This window comes from Cynoglossus semilaevis, chromosome 10 (genome assembly GCF_000523025.1).
Source record: "Cynoglossus semilaevis isolate Cse_v1.0 chromosome 10, Cse_v1.0, whole genome shotgun sequence".
Taxonomy (NCBI): domain Eukaryota; kingdom Metazoa; phylum Chordata; class Actinopteri; order Pleuronectiformes; family Cynoglossidae; genus Cynoglossus; species Cynoglossus semilaevis.
Window position 1 is genome coordinate 9,027,891 of NC_024316.1, and position 6,000 is coordinate 9,033,890.

Below are 6,000 nucleotides of genomic sequence, written 5' to 3' on the forward strand. Positions count from 1 at the left end.
CATGATTTGCAGCCAAGTCACACGGACATATTGCATGAGACGTTTGCGTGCGGTTTCTCAATTTTTATTTGTTTGCTTAATAGAGCAGATCCTATGTGACTGACCTTGATGCTGACTTTTGAAACTTTGTGCAGTTAATTCCTCCACTGCATCTGCTGCGTGACACAAGGAAGTAAGGCGACATTATCTGGGCTGCTATCTATAATTAATCAGACGGTCTACATGGAGTGTCTCACTGACACTCTGCTATCTTGTCTCCACTCGGTCTTATCTGTGGCAGTTCACTAAGATAGGACAGATGCATTACTAATGAGATAGGAGAAACCCTAGAACTGTAAGGAGTCAGCAGTAAGGAGAAAAAACAACTTTTTATAATGAAATTCTGACTTGAATTAACAGAAAAAGAGTGTGGCCGGGAGAGGAGAGGTAAAGGGGAGAGGCCTGATGAGGTCACAAGTGATCTGACATTCCAGGTAAATGCATGGGATAGAACCAGGTGTGAAACCACGTCTCCTGTTTAGACATGATGCCACGAGGCAGAGAACCATCTGGCACAGACTCACATGAATTCCGTCTACAGGCTGCACATCTTCTTCATGTAATTACAGTTGACATAGACTGTGGATCATTCAGAATTAAATGTGCTATGATTGCAAAACCTGAGATTTATATATTTCCCAACATTTAGGCAGGTGTTTTTCAACCTTGGGGTCACGACTCCAAATGGGATGGCATGAAATGTCTAGTAATTCCATCCATCCATCCATCCATTTTCATCCGCTTGTCCGTTACCGGGTCGCGGGGGCAGCAGTCGCTACCCATATCACATCGCACCGTACCAACCCCCCCTGAACCTTCCTGCGGGTGGTGAGTCCACTGGAAGGTACCAACCGCCATAACAGGGATTCGATCTTGCCCAGGAGGTGAACCCTGGGGTTCCACACCAATGACAGAGACATTGCCTCTGGGCCAAAGCACCACATGTCTAGTAATTGATAAAAATATTAATGATAAAGAATAACCACACACAATCTCAAACATCTGCATCATTTCACTTTCATGAATATAAACCAAGTTCACATAAAGTGCAGTATATAAAAATATCTGAGCTGGCGCATGGTAATTAACAGCTGTGGTCACATGACATAGAAAAACATGTCGCTGTGATGTTAAAACAGGGCTCCCAAGCCCAAAAAGGTTTGGAACCCCTGGTTTAGTCATATGTCAAACCAACACTTAAACACATAAGACCACCAACACCTATTTTATAAAACCTTTAAATCAATGGCACACTGTGTTTTTAGCATCTTGGCCTTCAGGGGCTTCCTGTCACATGGTCACAGAAACTAACAATATTATGCAGAAATATAGTATAACAAGTCATTACATTGAATTTTATTTACCAAAACCTCTGTTTATTCCAATCTCATCGTCCTTCATTTATGACTCAGCACCACTGATTCTGAAGGCCTGAGGACAGATTTCTTTCATCCTGGCAACAAATAGTGGCTGAAGTAAGATTGGATGAAAAACTTCAGTATACGTGACTGGAAGCAGCACAACCAACAACCAACAGCTATGAAATGATAAGGACAGATTACAGTCATAAATATTCATAATCAATATATTGAAAAATAAAGTCACTGACTTTGATACTGTCTAGACCAGCAGAGAAAGCTTTGGTGACATCGATGATACACCTCTGCTTTAAATACATTAAAAAAGGTGTCGTATTATTTTTTGTGGTTTAAGATGATGAGAATGACAAACCAATACTGACGTCAGATACACTTTGACTGTGTTCTGGTTCAGTTTCTTAGAACCGATGGACGTTTTATATAAAATGTACATTTACATTTCTGTTGCTCTACTTTGCATAGAGTCTCCACTGCTACAGTGTGTATGAAGCCCAGTGAAGAGCTGTATGAGAGTAGAGCATGAAAAGGGTTAAACTGGTTCAACAGAGTCTCAAAGTGACCATAGAAAAACTTTAAAAACTGACATTAATCCTGCACGCTTGGTTATCAGACATTTACACCTGTAAACGTCCTCCTGGCGTCAACTACACCATCAGAGCACTGCACAAAGTGAACACAGTTTCCACTGCATTCCTTCAGACAGCTCTGCAGCATATGAAAACAAAAGGAGGAGAAGAAGGGCAGCTCAGAAACTGGACACCTGAGTTTGTGATCCGAGGCAAATAGACGGCAGGCAGGCGAGGCTCGCTCCTCTGTTCTCAGGCTGATACCGGATAGAGGCGACTGAGCCTGTCCTCGGAAAAAAACAACAACAACAGCTACGGCAGCCTTATTTGATAACACTGGAATGTCAGTGTGTGTGTGCACCGTGTCACAGGGAGTGTGTCTGTGCATTATCTGCGAGGGAACTGTAAAAGGTGACACAGCAAGAAGAAGAAATAGACAAACACTGTGGGGATGGAGACTGAACAGAGAAACTGGACAAGACACTGAATAACCTTTGCAGGAACAGTGCATAATTTATACAGTATACTCTGTTAAGATATCACATGACAAGGAGTCAAACCTTGCATTGGTTTTCGATAGCGGGCTCCACTGTGATTCTCAGACCAACGTCGCTGTTTGTGGGTGAAACGCAGCCACCACGCAGCCATCATCAGGCACGTCATGTACCTGATGATGCTGTGTCTCAGATTACACCTGGTCTGGGCAAAGAGCACGCACATTAGAGCCCAATATAAAACCACTACGTGGGTTCCAACATGTTGTTCAGTTCCTATAATAGATATGACATATGAAATTGATTACAACAACAATTACTGATATTTATAGAGTAAGAGTAAGTGCTTTGGCATCAGGAACATTTATAGAATAGTCAATAAGTATTGTCTGTTTGTTTGTTTATTGTATGTCTATTGATAACAGGTCTCTCTCTCTCTCTCTCTATATATATATATATACATATAAATATATATATATATATTTATATGTATATATATATATATTTATATGTATATATATATATATACATATAAATATATATGGTATATACAGTGAGGGGCTATAAAAGTATTTCTCTTAGCACTTAAAAACGCTATAAAAATAGATACTTTTAGCTACTCACATCACAAGTTTCTCTGCGTCGTTATTGGCTAACGGGGAAGATATTACAGTAGAGTTGATGGGACCCATTCTGGATACCAGACCAGGGCATTACATGAACGAAATAGCTTAGGTTTGATCCATTTGATCCACCATTTGATCCATCCTCTCTGTATTTCTTCAAAGGTCATCACATCAATGACTGTAATTTGTGCCATTATTTGATGCGTATGTTTGGAACTTCATGTTTGGTCCTTGTCAGTTATTGTATATTAAAGTCCACCTTTAATAAAGTTAAACCAGACTACAGATGGTGAGATGTTGACTTATCCAAGGTTGTTAGTTCAAAACCAGGCAGATTTAACGTGACATTTACGACTGAAGAAGGAAGACAAAACAGAACCCAATCGTCTTCATCCGTGCCTCCGTGTGAATCCCCTTTAAATAACCTCTTTATCTCCTGCCATGTTTTGCATCTGTCCACACTTTGATTCATGAAACGAGTCAATGAAACGTCTTTTCCCCAGACTAACACATGTTAATGCCTGTCTAGTTTCAAAGACTTTTCCCTTTAAATATATTTGGAAGGGAGGATAAAGTCTGTCTGGAGATAAAGAAAAGAAGGGAGGGAGTGAGGATGTCCACATGTTCTGGTAACCTTCACGACAGGACGATCTTGTCCACGTGTCCACAGAGGAGATCTTGTTTTCCTCATCCAGTAAATTATTCATCTATTAAAATACCTCCCATGTCCCAATATGATACAGACGCTGACCTTCCCACCCTGCTTGCCCTGTTTGTTTAATGCTGAATTTTTCCTGAATGGACTCTTACTACAGCTGAGGACAAGATGAATAATCAGAAAAACTACAGAAACTGTTGAATAAATCAATGCAGGTTGAAAGGGTGGCATTTGTGGAATTCTGGGAGATGTCCTTGTCAACAGGTAACAACCCGCTTCTATAATATAAGGACACAAATTATTTTATTAGCATAAAAAAATGAACCACAAAAAAGAAAATCAAATTCCTGAAGCTACCTACACCTGTTGCAGTTTTTTTTCAGGGTTTCAATTCACAGGTTCTGTCTGCTCTTCAAGTTGTTCACCACTTAGGGTCAAAAAATCTGATTAAATAAAATGAAACTCTGGTCAACACTTATCAAAGATGTGCTGAACCATTGAATCTTGTAAAAATCTTAGACCTTCTGGTATAGTAACGTGTGTCTTAGAACTTTTTGACTCCATTTCATCTCATATATGATATACTGTTTTGGCGTTATGCTGAGTCTGACCTTCAGTCTATATTTAGCTCTATTCTTTTCTCCTCTAACCATTTATGATATCTGCATTGTCTTCTGCCGCTAACCTCACCGCCACTTCCTAACTTCGTCCGATGCATGATGGGACCCAGTGTGGGAGTAAAACTTTTTCGCCTCCACCGAACCCAATTACCGGAATAGAAAGTGGAACCAACGAGCTGAAAGTTGGAAGATGAGAAACTGAGAAGACGCTGAGGTGAGAAATTACAGCGTTGGGTGGTCTGTGGGTTTGTTCCCGCACATTTTATACACACACAAAAAACAAAAACGCCCCAAGCTGTACATTAAAGTTTAGGAGTGTGTTCCTGGAGGATGACATGGGAACATACATGTGTTCTCACACACAGAACACACTCTGTCACTGACTGGAGCTGCAGGGAAGGAGGGCACGACCTCCTGTGGCTCCAGCTCCCAACACTTGGACTTCACACAGGTATCTTTTTACTCTAGGTGGATTTATGACTTTCTGACTCTGCACTGAACACCTGTATTACAAACTATTTTGGAAAAGTTTGAAGTTGTTCTAAATTTGCAGTAAAAACATAAATCTGTCATTTCATTCTGCACTGGGACTCCAATTAGGTGGTAAGAATGCAATAAAAAACAGCAAAAATTGATGTGATTTCATCAATTCATGATACACATGATTTTTCCCCCTATATCAAACAGCACATAAATATCCAGGGGCTCACAGGAGAGGGTAAAGAAAGGGCTGTGGTCAGTGGAGTGCATGGAGACGAGTGTCCAGGATGACTTAGGACAGAAGAAAAGCAGCCAAGTATAAAGGCCAGGATTATTAGACAGTAGTGAGACCTGCTATGATGTAAGCTTTAAAAGAAAAGTGGCCCTGTCCAGTAGACAAAAGGTTGAGTTGAAGATGCTGAGACCTTCACTGGGAGTGACCAGGATGGACAGAATTAGAGAAGAGCAGAGGACATGGAGATTATCTGATGTGTTGACCCCTGAAGAACCTGAACAACCAGTTGCTCTGTGTCCATTGCTTGACAGTCAAACATACCGTAGACTCAGACTCTGAGAAAGAAAGAATCTACAATGTTTACGGGTCTGACAGAGGTTTTTGGATAAATGAGATACATGAACATTCCCAGGGATTCTCCTGTGGTTCAGTAGTGGGCTGTATAAAATAAGTCCTGAGACTAATGGCACTGAACCCCAGGGCTAACAGGTCACACAGGGTCAGGGAGTATAAAAGTCATCTCCCTTCAGTAAATTACCTATGATTTTATTTTATTACTGCTTTAAGAAGTGTACCAAATATCTGGAAACGAAGAATCAATGACACCAGGTACAGGAAAAGTCTTACTTCCAAATTATAGACGCAATTCCCTGTCAGCACCAGCATGCGTCTACATTAGAAATCATTTGTCATACATGGTAATTTGGCAGTACTTTATGGTTTTTACTAGTCAGAAGTGCAGTATAATAAATGTAATTTGGTTGTGGAACCAAAAGAGTGTTTTTGAGACCACAGAGTCGGTCTGCCATTTTACTCTTACAGGGAAAAAAAATCGTTGCAAATTGCTGACCTATCCTCACAGACATTTATTGATTTGGAATCGTTTGTGTTTCTGTAGCGTGG